This window comes from Corvus moneduloides, chromosome 3, assembly GCF_009650955.1.
Source record: "Corvus moneduloides isolate bCorMon1 chromosome 3, bCorMon1.pri, whole genome shotgun sequence".
NCBI lineage: Eukaryota > Metazoa > Chordata > Aves > Passeriformes > Corvidae > Corvus > Corvus moneduloides.
In genome coordinates, this window is record NC_045478.1 from 58,195,047 (window position 1) to 58,209,524 (window position 14,478).

Consider the following 14,478-nt stretch of genomic DNA (forward strand, 5'->3'; position numbering starts at 1 on the left):
CATTCCAGAAATATTGTCATAGGCTTTCTGGCTTGTTTCCTGCAGTGCAGACTGGAGTGACCTGCTTTGGGTTGTTCTTCAAACCCCAAAGAGATTGTGACAGAAGACAAGTGTGTGTCAGAAACATTTCTGCAAGTCCAGCTGGGAGAAGGTGCCACTAGCAGAAACTGTGGCAGAAATCAGCAGCAAGATGGGAAATCCAGTGGGAAGGGAAAAAAAATATGTTCTTTCTTAGTAACTTTAAATAAAGCTGACCTAATATATTTTTAAATTTTACGAGTATGAGCACCAGTTTAATTTGCCCACAACATCATTAAAACACATAGTTAGTACTTATTAAACCATCCATCTCTCTTTATGGTGCTACATCATCATGTGTAATGGAGCAGTGCCCTTTATTCTGCCAAAACAGAGTTTATATTAATCTATAATATACTGATAGGAAGATATTTGGGAAGATATTTGGGCGTTTTATAATCAGACTTGATTCTCCATACTTTATAAGCTTTACTTGTAATTTAAACATGAGGAATGCCTTCCTTATTACAAGGTGCAGCTATTTTTTTTTAAGTGAATAGCCAGCAGTATTTGCTCACAGCTGAAGTGTCTCATTACCATTTTATGTATTTACACCTATTTTCAATTTCTATGCCAGGATCTTCTTCCAGCTACATGCTATGCAATGTCTTCTCAAAGGAAAACCCAAGGTCTACTACTGAAGTTTGCATCAGCCCAGACTGATCTTTCTCCTTTCCCTGATGCATGACTCTTTCAAATTAATGAAATTCACTGGTGGATCCTTACAACTATGAGTAGTACAACCAAGTAAATGAAACCAGGCCCAACCTGTGAACAAGGGAACTAACTCAGGTTCACTCTTCCCCACATAGGGCTCATCCCCAGCCCAAATGCAAGTCTCCAAACTCTTCCTGCTCTGGAGAGGAGCAAATGAACACATCACCCATGTGCACATTTCTTGGGCATCCCCTGACTCTTTAAAGCAGACTGAAATAAAATCCCACCTTAAGTCACTAATAACCACAGTAATTTTCTTATCTTTCAGGATTGCTTCAGCTTTTAAAGCAAACTGTAATGTAACAGGGAATTGTGGTATCTCAGGACAACTGGGCTAGAAGGGACTGCAGGAGGTCTCTGGTCCAGCCTCTCTGAGCAACCTGCACCCCTGCATGACTGTCCTCATTGTGAAAACTCTTTTCAGCATATGCCCGTTTTCTCTAGAGCTCCTTAAACCTCATCACTCAGGTTGTCTCAAACCAGACCAGGAGATGCATGCTCCTGCATGCCTTCAGCATTCCTACCAAGTCCAAATCAAGGACATGGCAGGAACAGCTATTGTTATTTTTTCTTCTGATATGAACCAAGGTGCAGCATGGCAGATGGAGGCTGAAGAATGCCCAGTTCTTGCTCCAGCATAGGTCAGGAATAAGGTTGATCAGGTGGGTGCCTCAGTACGTGTGCTAGCTCTTTGGACCCTTTGGAGTCCACCAGTGTAGACATAGGTCCTGAAAAGCCAGAGAGCTGAGAAAAGTCTGCGTTGGTACCTCAGTGGGAGACACATTTCAGAACAATGCTGCACCCAAATGGAAAACCAGCAGATCCACTTCTGGTGAGATACCAAGACCATTCACCAGGCACATACTGTTTCTTTCCTGGGAGCTGACAATAAAGTGTTGATAGACACAAGCTTCATATATTGTCAACTTGCCCTTGTCAGGTGAGGAGATAAATGAAGTAAACACAATAAAATCTGACTTGGCCCAGGCACAGGGGTTAACAGTCTTGGCAAAACATGCAGCAAGCAGTGGTGGTATAAAAGACAGAAGAGCTGTAGACCTAAATCACTTCTGAAGTGAAACACCTAATACATCAGCAACATGAGCCATAACTTCAGGAGAAGGGAAGAGCACCATCTACTGAATGACAAAGGCAGTTATTGCTTTTCTTACTCTTTCATGGAATCATTGGAAGAGACCTCTAAGACCATTAAGACCAACCATTAACCCAGCACTGCCAAGCCCTCCACTAAACCATGTTCCCAAATGCCACATCCATTCTTCTTTTAAATACCTCCAGAGACGGTGACTCAACCTTCCTGGGCAGCCTGTTCTAATGCCTGATAACCCTTCCAGTGAAGACATTTTTCCTTATATCCAATCCAAGCCTCCTCAGGTGCAATTTGACACCATTTCCTCTTGTCCGGTCACTTGTCACCTGGGAGAAGAGACTGACCCCCACCACGCTACATCCTCCTTTCCAGCAGTTGTAGAGAATGATAAGATCTCCCCTGAGCCTCCTTTTCTCCAGGCTGAACACCCCCAGCTCCCTCAGCCACTGCTTACAAGACTTGTAGTCCAGACCCTTCACCAGCCCCACTGCCCTTCTCTGGACTTGCTCCAGCACCTCAATGTCTGTCTTGTATTGAGGGGCCCAAAACTGGACACTTTCAGTAGAGGTTGTTCATTCAGACAAACCAGCAGGTACTGGAGACTGTATAGGGAAGTTACTTAACCGGTATTAACAATTGGCTGGATCATATCAGGGAGAAGAAAGGATTACATCCCTCAATTCTTTAAGACGTTCCTAGAACTCTGACATTCACAGTAGCCATAATGTCTGAATCCTGTCTTCACCCTACTGTCTTTTACCAAAATCACAGAATATTCCGTGTTGGAAGAGACCCAGAAGGTTCATCAAGTCCAACTCTTAAGTGAATGGCCCATACAGGGATCCAACCCACAACCCTGGTGTTATTAGCACCATGCTCTAACCAACTGATCTAATCTCTAGCTAGGGTAACTCATTAAACTTGTAAAATATTTTAAAATAAGAATAGGCCAAAAGGGGATTTAGTTAAAGATTAATCAATCATACTGTTAATGTAATGGATTGTGAGTCAGCCAGGAAATCACTCATTGGGATTGACCTTTGCTACTATTGTAGTAGTGCGCTCTTCCACCTATCATCAGTCCTTTGCTCTCAAATATGCTCTTAGAATAAAATAAGCCTCAGATTTATATTTCTAGACTTTTTTTGGTCATGAGTTTATTGATGTTACTTCATAGTTTGGCTTTTTAAAGCACTTGCTAAATTTGCTTGTAATATGAAGCTACAGTAATCCACCATCCTCCCACACTGCAGTCTGTTCTAGCCTACACCACATAAAGACTCCTTTGCTGTCACGGGGTGGGAACTGTGCACTGAAGCACCTAAAATAGATTCAAAAGGAAAAGAAGAGCTACAAAGAAAAATGGGAAGACACTCTGAGTGTTCTGTTCTGTACACAGCACAAACTGCATGTTCACATCACCATGTCTTTTGAAAAAATTGGCCCTTTACAAGGAAATTCAGGATAATCTCACTATTTTGATGCAATTTTTGAAAGATACAACCTTATTAAAGATTAACTTCTAAACTCTGGCCAGCTCAACAAGCACGGTATTACCAGCTCTGGAAAAATGAATAACAGGTCTTGAACCAGAGATGCAGCCATTGCATTTAAAAAATCTGTCCTGTGTGTATTACTTGCACAGTGAAAAGTGCTGATCTCCACAACACAACCATTGCAAAAGACAGCATAATCACACCAAAAGCCCCACCTGCATGCTTCCTTAGCTTCTGGTACTTCACCAAACACTTTAGTAAAATTATATTGTGACATCTGATTAATTCACACCGTGATCCAAATCAATACATGACATGGTAACATTATTTTTCTTCTGCTTGGAAGCAATTTTTAAATTGCATGAAAGAATTCCCAAAGAGATGGTTTGATTAGATGTGCAAATATAAGACACACCAGGAAAGAACAGTAGGATCATATCAGTGTTCTACCTTTCAGAAATATAATTAATGTAATTTTTTAAGAAGTACAGAAACTCTCAGGTTAAGCTTCATAGGTGAATCAGGAACAAAGCCTGATAAGCTGGTCAGTTCAATGATGTATCGTAAACTAATTTCCCATTTCAAAAAGATTGCCACAAAATCAGAATTCTAGTCTGACCAGATGTCAAAAGAAACTTCACACCACCGAAATTTAGAAAAATGATTCATTAAAAAATCCGTAAGGTTACCAGTGATTATGTTTTGTTTTCAACAAAGTATTCCAATTTTAATTTGTCTAGTAAGTATGCAATATTTTAAAACCTATACCAAAACCTCATTTTGAAAGAGAAAAAAAAATTGTACTGAATCATTTCTATTCTTTCTGTTGAAATCAATGCAGTGCAAAATACTTTCAAGAAATTATTGGATTCTGACAGAGAAGCAACCTTCTTCAGAGCCGTCTGACCGCAATTGCCTGTGATCTCCCTGCTCATGTCCTGTTGGGTAAGCTGTGTTTCTTACACACAGCAATTCTACTGTCAAGCTGACAGCAAACATGCACTGACTATTAAAGAAAGTCTTTGTGTGGACTCAGTGTATTGCTACACAAAACCTGTCCTTACCTACAAACTGCTGCCAATGGCTCTAGTGTCACATGTTTCTCTAGATTGGATTGACACAATCTCTGCAGCATGGCACTCTGTCTGCCGGGTCTTTGGGCACAGCAAACCCCAGCAGCTGTAGGTGCCTTTGGGCACTTGTACCGTCTGGTGTTTCTGGCTCTCAGCTTAGCACAGACCATTTTATATTTGAAAGACTGAAGTATCAGGTCATATCTCTGAACTCCTTGAAAGGAAATGGAGTGATTATTATGGACTATGATCTGCAGAAGGCCATGATGCAGATGTAGACACCTCTTCTGACACGGCCTTCTGTAAAATTGATGAACTGCATTAAGACCAGCAGTTCTCCACAGAAGTATCTGATGTGGCAGTTTGGTGTTTTTCAGCAATACTATATGGAGGCAGAAGAACCTATGCTTTGTAGCCTATGATACTGGAAGAGCACTGCATTCTTCCTTTGGTAAGGCCTCCGAGTCACTTTGCATTTAACCATTTCCTTGACCACACTGAACTCTTGCTGGTGTTACTGGTGATGCTCATGGCTAGAAATGACACCCAGCTCCCAATCTGGGACTTGGCAAGTAGCTCAGTTCCACCTCAGAGGAGGTAATGGCCCACGGCCTTGATGATTTCACTCAGAGGACAGGGACAAACACTTGTGGTGTTCTGGTTTCCACAGCATGGGAAAAGAGTGTGATTAACTTTGTCCTGTTGAAGCTGACCTTTCTGTGAGGTATTTGCACAAATTTTCTTCACTCGTGGAAAGCTAAGCAGACCTCTTCCCAGAAAACTCAGCTGCATCTGTGTCTTCCAGATACCTGCAAGGTGCTCATATGCTCTCCACCCTCACAGGAAAATTTAGGTGCCTGACTCTGTGACTGGGTAGAGGTAGCAAACCCAGGACGGGGAGAAGTGAAACACCCTGGTCTACAAGAGGAGAATAGAAAAGAACTCTACAAATTTGAGATAATTTCTAGAAAAACAAAGCCAACCGCAATTTAACAAGTGAAAAATTATACACAAGAAAGCAATTGCCCAAGTACAGAGTAGGGGATGATGGTTAGCAGGTGCCCTGCAGAAAACACAACATCCTAGAGTTGATCACAGCCTGAGAGAAAGTTAAAAATGATCATCATCCTTAGTAAAAAAAAGGAACACCATCCCAGAATGTAAAAAAGGGAGCTGTTACCTACAGTAGTACATAATTCCTTTAGTTTACTCAGTACTGGTGAGACCTGACTGTAGAACCAAGCCCGGTTTTGGTACTTCAGGGAAGAAACTGATCAATGGAAGAAAGTCAGCCAAAGAGCAACAGGAATTATTAGCAGTCTAGAAAGCATAACCTAAAAAGGAAGTTGGAAGCAACACAAACTGTTTGCCCTGGATAATAAAAGAAGCAGAAAGGATCTGACACAAGTCATGCTAGGACAAAGGCAGTAATTTGCTCACAACATTCACTACAGAGAAGGTAAGCAGTAAACTGTCTCAAGGAGACAAAGGATCAACATTAAAATATCAAAGGAGGACTGTGAAGCTCTGAAATAGATATATTAATATTTCCCTCTCATGTCTACACTGTGTGCCCTTATTTACAGGCACAGAAGGTCTCTGTTGAAATTTCTTCTGCAAGATTACTTCCCATCCATTCCACTGGCAGGTGCACTGAAAGATTGATCATAAAGCTAAAGCAAACGGTCATCCATTTCTGAGGAGTTAGTGCTGCCCTTCACCATGTTACAGGGTGAAGCTACATCATAGCAAAAAAAATCTTACAGGAAGATGTTCTCCTTACTATGCACTGCCAGTGCAGATTTTGTTAAATGTGCATCCAAAGACAAGGCAGACACAGGCACATATGGCACCTAACTGCTAATGTTGCCACTCTTCTTAGAGATGATTGCCAAAAACAAGTCAGTGAAGTTGATGCCATGATGATTTTTTGCCTTTTCTTTTAAACCCCTTTTATACCTTTTTACAACTTCTGTATTCTTTAGTTCTTTTTGCCTACATTCTTGGACTTGTTTGTCAAGCTGAGAGACTAAACATTTTAGAAGTTTCGTAGTTTGGGGTTAGTGTGCCCCAGACCCCAAGGTCCTCTCCAGAATGCATTTGTAAACTAAGATAGAACCATCCAGGGGAAGGTTCCTTGGGGAGGGGGGGCTCACTTGAGCCTCTCATTGGGGAATCTTTGATAGATATGCTAATTAGTAAAACCTATAATGTTATACCCGATCTTTTGGGGGCGTGCATTGTGGTGTGCATTGAGGTGCATTCCACCTGGACATGTGCACCTAAGGATCCTTAAAATAAATACCAAGGTAAAATCCCTTTTCCCCTTTTAACCGTGTCTGACTCTTGATTTTAAGACCAGGAAAAGGCATCAAAGTGAGTAGATAGATTACTGTGTAAAGAAAATTAACATCTTTGAAGCCAAAGTCTGGAAAATGAGGGAAATACCTTTGCTATTATGTCTCTGTGGAAGAGGCAGCAATTAATCTCTGTGGGCAGAAGTGAATACTAGGTCAGAAAATACCTAGTAGGAGGCTCTATTACCCTCTATTACCACTAAGAGGATGGTAATCAATAGGTACAACAGACACTTTGCTTTAGCATCCTCCCCTTGTGACGTGGTCAGCTTAAAATTGAAAAAAATTATAGAAATATGCATTTCAAAATGAGATTGTGTACAACTGAAGATGGTAGTTCAGTTTCCCAGGAACTTGACATTAATCTGTTTTCTAGTGCAGTATTGAGATCTACCTTTTGTTGCACATCATTATGGGTGAGCTGGATGCTACTATTCAGTGTAGAATACTTGCTCTAAAGTACTAATTTCTTCTTCCTGTGTTTCATTGAGTGTAAAACTCAGGCTGCCTTTTAAGAATAAAAGTCATAATGAAGTTGAAGGATTTGCTCCTTTAAATTTCCATTGACATCAGTGAAAGTCTTTTGCACATTTCAGATAATGGCCCTTAGCAGGTATTTGCTTTCCTTTCTGCCAATCCCTCTAACTAAGGTGTTGAATCCTAAAATACGGATCTAAAAATCCATTGCAGAACAGATTTTGAACAGCAACTCTTTCATACCAACCATTAACAGACTTGGGTGATTGAATAGCAATTTTCATCCAGCAGCAGAAGCATCAAAGCAGCAACAGAACTTGTGACCTCTGAACAAGTCACCACCAAATGATTAGACAAACATTCCCCCTTTCTTTCTATATTGGGAGCATTACCTCCTGATGGAATAATGATCCTAATTGTGATAGCAGCTGTGACAATTACAGAAAATGGAGGTCACAATGCATCATTGCTAATTCCACTGCAGTGTCTGTACTCTCAGTTGGAAGTTTCCCTTCATTTCAGAAGCTGAGCATCACCCAATGAATAATTACAGCTTTACTACTGTTCTTTACACAGTGAAATGATTTAAACTGAAATCCCTGTGATCATTGTTTCATTTCAAGCTTTTGAACAAATGCCATCTGAAAGGGCTAGGCAAAAATCCTGGTTACCAAAGGTAGTATTTTAATAAAGCAAAACGTCATTGTATATACAGAGAAGTTCATTCAGATTGTCAGCTAACTACATTTTAAATAATGTCCTCAGAGCACTTAGAGTCAAGTTGCTTTTTGAAAACTCCCTTTGCTATTCTGTCAGATTGATTTTACATCTTGGAAATGAGTCAGATTTCTACTTATCTGGAAATAATGTGGCAGAGGTCAACATACTTGAATTAACGTATGAGATTTCCACTTATTGACTCTGATCTCTAAAGCCCTTTTCAGTTCTTTTTGGTGCACCTGACCAATCCAATTATTTTCAGTCACTGGGTTTTTGTCCAAGCATCAGCCTGGCTGGATCTGGGCTGTCCCTGCAGGTATCTCTGTGGGCTTCTGGGAAGGCTCGGGCCACTCTTTTTTCACAGCTGCACAGACTAATGCAGAACATGTTCCTTTGGCTCATACTGTCTCTTGTAAGAGCTTTTTGAGCCCACTCTTCACCTCCAAGATTTTTTCTGAGAAATACATGCTTCCTCTCTTCCATTCTCAGTGATAATCACATTTATTGGAAACACAGCTCTGGAGAAGAAGCTCAGATCTTCATGCTGTGTGCTGCAGCAGGGCAATGCAGTCCATATAAAACAGTATCATTGTTGGGGGAAGGAAATGTTGCCTCCAGAACACACCATTTTGAACTGCCATCTAATTGGATGCATTCTCAGCTGAAGAGCACTGGACCTGAAAACTCTGGGAAATCTTGAGGACTGCAGAACTATAAAATTAATTAGACACATATATATTAACTTGCACTTCAACTAAATCCCTCTGGTCTTGACTCCTCTCCCTCTTACCACTACACTGGTTGTCCATCAATATGTAAGATCTGATGGTGGGATCACTGTTCACACAACCAGCTGTGCAGATTTACTTGTGCCACATCTGGGGACTCTTCTCTTGGGCAGGACAAAAAAAAAAACCCAATGAAATCTCAGTAGGTTTGAGCTCAAAAGTGCAGTTCGGGGTAATGTGACTCCACATGTCCCTCTCCTTGCCAGTAAGATGTCTGTGAGTGGTACCCTTGCTACACTGAGAGTAGTCCAATATCCTAACTGTACTTGAAGCAGATGATGCCAGGAACTTTTTGTACCTAGAAAATTACAATCCAAGAGTCAGAAAAGGTGCTGCAGAATGTGAGAAGGCTCATGGTGGCTGTAGTCAGAAATGGGGATAGGAGATGTTTCAGCTGATGTCAAGGGATGAAAACATGGTTTGTATGGGCAGGGAAGGGTGGGGAAGACTAGCACCCTTGCTTGAAGAACCATCACAGCTGGGTGGCATTTAGATAGATATACCTGCTGCTGTTCTTGGAGCTGTCTTGAGGTTTTGGCCTTTTGGCAAGGGGGATCCCATTGGAAAAAGAAAGCCAACAGCTGAGGGGGAGGGAAAGGGATGGGATTGAGGAAAGTCTTTTCCACCATTTCCCCACTGCTGGTTTTGAGTTGAGCAAATTAATTTCTCATTAAGCTAATGGTCCCCCACAGAAGTCCCTGGCCTTATCTATAGCAGAAATATCTGTTGCAGATTTCAGGGGTCTCTGGCTGAGAAACAACTCTTTTACAGACATAAAGAGGAGAACAGGCTGAAATACTTAAAGCTAAATGCACTGACGTTTCTGTGAAGTGTGGTCTTAGAGTTATTGACCAGTCAACATAAAAAGGCTTTAAAATGTCACTAAATCTAAACAGAAAAGCAAAACAGGATGTTTGTTGGGAAATTGCATTGCACAGAAGAAGCCTGGGTTGTCTTATCTTGTATCTCTAATTTAAATCAGAAAAACCAAAATCAAAAAATAACTTAATTTGGAAGTAATTTGTTCCTAATTTCCACTCAGAGAAAGGCTATCTTTAAAGCTAGAGCAGACATCTCAGGTTGCGTCCATCTGAGTTTCAATACTGCCAAGAATAATAATAAGAATAATTTTTCTTGTTGCACCATGTGTTTGTTTTCTCCTTTCAGTGTGCACCTCTATGAGAAGTGAGATTCCTAACACTGCCCATAAGGTGGGTGGTTGAAGGACACAGTTAGCTCCCTCCAAAGCCCTCTCTTCTCCTGGCTGAACAAGCCCACCTGCCCCAGCCTCTCCTCCTATGTCACATGCTCGTGTTTTCCTGACCCAAACCAAAAACATATACTCCTGTTCCAAATGAAAAACATGTGTCAAGCTCATGTGTGAGAGCACTGCTCTGTGGTGTGAGCACAAAGGAAGTATCAAGAAGGTACTAAAAATGTGAACAAAGGCAGAACAGAAAAAGAAGTATGAATTCAGTGTAGTCATCCTTGTTAAGGACCCTGATCATTGCCACTACTCCCCTGCAGCAGGTATCCTTCATGGTCAGCAGAGTCAAGGCTGCTTTTTAATTTGCTACTCGCCATATTTTGTACTATATGTTGGCAATTTGTATGTGAACTTATATTTTTGCTCCACATTTTCGTTAAGTAAACTATAATTTTATTTCTAATTTAATTCTGAAATACCTTTAGAAACTACCAAGAGTAACACCCCATTTACCCTATATCAAACACAACCATCTAAAAATAACCTTATTAAATTTACTTCAAGGAGCTGCAGGACCTCAGTCTTCAGGGGGATTTGTCTCTGTGCAAAAAGGAAACTAATGCGTTTGTTTCACATCAATACCTTACTAATGGCCATATCCACAGTCCACTGAAACCAAAAGCCTGAGGGTTGCTGGGTGTGGTGGCCTCTGGATTGGACTTCCAGCTAGTGAAGTCTGAGTAATCTATTGGAAGAAAAAACATCTGAGCCCTTTGAAAGCTGCTTTAATCAAGTCTTATAATAATCAAACCATCATATATACCACCGCTTTCTAGCTTCCACTTGACATCTGCACTTCTCATCACCATGACAACATAGCAATGTGACCTATTCTAGACTCTTCTAAAAATTTAAAGCAAAGTATTTTATCAGCTTGCTAATGCTGATCTAAACCTTTCTAAACAAAGGGAACAGCAAGGCTTCTGTTTGCTAAACTAAAGTGCAAATGCACAGTTTCCTGGGTTCCTGGTAACCAGGAGTCTGCAACACTTACAGAAAAAAAATGTTAATCAATATGAACTACTCTTCTGTTCAGGCAGAGAAGTGATGAAGTTTCTTTTTTTTCACTCTCTAAAATCATTGCGTTCAGTATTTGAGATTGAGGGGTTTGGTATCAAAAATATTAAAAAGTACTACATTTTGGAAAATATCCACCAGTTTAAAAGACAAGCTTGCAGTTAAATGATTAATGGATTTTAAATATGATTTAACTAAATTTGTCTTGGTTTTTAAGACAAAACTTCAGAAGGAAACACTCTGGAGTGAATGTCTTCTCCAAAGGGAAAAGGGCCTCCCCTTTTCCTCTGTCAATGAGAAAAATAGGTCACAGCAAGTCAAAGCAGAAAAAACAAACTGTTTATTAACACCCAAACAAAACAGGGTAGAACAGGGAAATAAAACCCCTCAAAATACAACAATTTCCCAGAGAGAGAATAGATACACGTGGGCTCAGACCAGCTGGGGCCACCCGCAGGCTCCCTGGACTGGCAAGGACGGAAGGGAGGCAGTGAGGCAAGGGGAAGGGAAGGGAAAAAAGAGCATGAAATAAACCAACAGAACCTTTTCCCATCTACCTGGAACACAAAGGGAACACAAAGGAAACCCAAAGAGCAGCGCAGCGCTCCCGGCACACTCCCTCCTGAGCCCTGCCCAGCCCCAGAGCCCCTGAGCCCTTGGGCTGAGCCGTTCAACCGCCCCGCACTTGGGCCCGTGGCCCCGCCCCCGGGTCCATCCTAAAGGCACAGCGTCCTTGGGCGTTGAGCGGATGGTTAAGGAATAAAGTGGCTTCATAACATCACCCCAGGACACTAAAATTATGCAAGATTTAAAGACTGTGAAATAGATTATTTTCTTTCCTGAAGAAAGAAAATGTGCTATGCAGTATAATTTTAGAAAAATATTCTGGTTTTTTATCAGTTGGTTTATATAATAAACAGGGTCAATTCCAATCAAGGAGACTGATTTCATAGATGGCTTTAGCTACCTACTTGTCTCCAAAATTTGTATGATCTTCAAAACCTTGATTCCTGCAACCTTCCAAGTGTATCCCACTCCTGGGTGTTGGCACTCTCTCTAACAAGCTCCTTGGCTTCCTGCCTGGGGAGTCAAAGCCCCACAAATCCCCTTTCTCAGGAAGATTCCTTCCCTCCTTGCTACTGCTCTGGGACCTGCTGGGGTTTGTATAATCCTTCTGTCACATCTGGTGAACAAGAGCAATTGCACAGCTGGAATCCTATTTTCTACCTTAATCACTTATTAGAAGTCCCACCTGAGGCAGGAAGACCAAGATTATTCTCTTTGTTGTTTGCATTCTGTAAGACCTACGTCTTCAATGTAGTTGTGGATAACAGCCATTGAGATACTCTGCAGTTCACCAGAGAACTCATCAAGCCTTCTGGTTTGAATGACACCATTTTTCATGGAAAGAGGAATTGCAAATAGCTATTTTATTTCTTCCTTGCTGTATTATCTTGAACTAGGTATTAGATACTTAATTGGCCCAGTGGATTTAATCAGAACTCTAATGGCCTAGAGAGAAACATGACTAAAAATTAGGTATTGCAATGTCCTGCTGTCCAGGAGTACTGTAGGTGCCAACTTCCACCTGAGTTCTTACACAAAGCTGTTCTTAAAAGTATGATACTGCTGCTTTCCAGAAGGCTCCATGAGGGCCACGTGAACCTGAATGTTGGATCAGATATGAAAGCCTCAAGGACTTCAGGAAAGGTTAGACCTAAAACATTCCTTCAGCATCCTTGAATCATCAGCCTTTGCAATACCAAGTTATGGAAAACCTCAGAGAGAAGGGAAAAGTCTTAACATTAATCTGGCAACTCACAGAATCACAGTAAAATTTGGGTGGAGGTCACCTAGTCCAATCTCCTACACTAAGTTTAGCTACTTGTTATGTAACTGCAACACTAGCACTGAGAACAAGATCCTAAGGCAAATTTATCCTATGCCTGGAAGCCTGGAGGTTTCCCAGTTGCTGCTGTACTCACATGGACCAGACATCCAGTCCAGCTGTGTGGGCCCAGAGCTGAAGCATCGAAGAGATGCTTGCATTGCCTGTCATTCTGGCATCAGCAATGCTGTTTAAAGGCCCCACCTGAGGAGTCTGCATGAATCCTCTTCGCCATGTTACATGTTACCTTTGAAAACCAAGCCTACACAGGCCCTAAAATGACCTTTGCCTGGACTCACCTGCAAATCTCCTTGAAATTGGTATTAAAGTATTAAACTTAGGTCGAAGGTTGGACTTGATGGTTTTTCAGGTCTTTTCCAATCTTAGATTCTATGATTCTATAACAATGAGTAGAAAAATGGATTTCTATTAAAGACTAGTAAGGAAATAGTTGGGCTATCCAACTTTTTATTTCCAGCTGTTGTTTAGTGAAAAGAATGGAAAATAAAGAGTGAGTTCCACAGATGCAAGCCTCCATCTATGCTGTTATTGTTCCCATTTTTCTCTCATTTTTATTTTGTGCTGTATCCTCAGATAATATTGTAATATCTCAGTGCTGAGATTTCAACACATCTGGATGCACATAGTACGGTAGTTAATATAGAGATTTTTGGCTTCTTAAATCTGGACCTAAAGTGCTGGACTCAAATCTCACTTCTGTTCATAGGAGCCTTTTTGCAGGGGTTAACCTCATGTGCACAGGAGTGGAACACCAGCACACAGGTGGATACAGGGTGAGAATGGCAGGCACAGATTTTCTGTGCCTGTCTCAGTGGCTGCTGTGCTTTCCTGTGGTTAGAGGGAGGTATGCCAGCAACTAGATTAAAAGTCATGATTCTCTTAAAATAGCATTTTAGAGAGAGACAGGGTACCTGGTACAAACAGAGGAGAAAAGTGGGTAGAAATGAATAATGTCACAGTCTGGCTACCCACAGCAAGGAACTCTGCCTGATACTAGGAAGCAGTGCAGATCTGTAGGAGTCAAGTGCACTGTAGTTCTTTAAGAGCCTATGAAGAAGAGAAGGTTCAAGGGAGAGGTTCTGGCTGTCTGCCTCTACCTGATCAGAAGATCTGAGAAGACAGAAGACATGAGAAATTCCTGTTAGATATCAGTAAACCTTTTTTGGCATGGGGGTGGTCCAATACTAGAACAGGGCCCAGGGAGGTTGGAAAACCTCCATCCTTGGATGACCTGACTGGACACAACCCTTGGAAAAGGTGATCTGACTAGACCTCAAGCAGAAGGTCAGAGTAGAAGGAACCTTATGAGATCCCTTCCCACCTAAATTATTCTGTGGTTTTTCTGAATCTATGTTGCAAGACACACAGAGCCTGTCAGGGGTAAACCTTCATTCTTTGGTCATGAATTGTTATGTTCCCTTTCTGAGCAATCTAGTCTAGTGAAAGGCGTCCCTGCCCATGTCAGGGG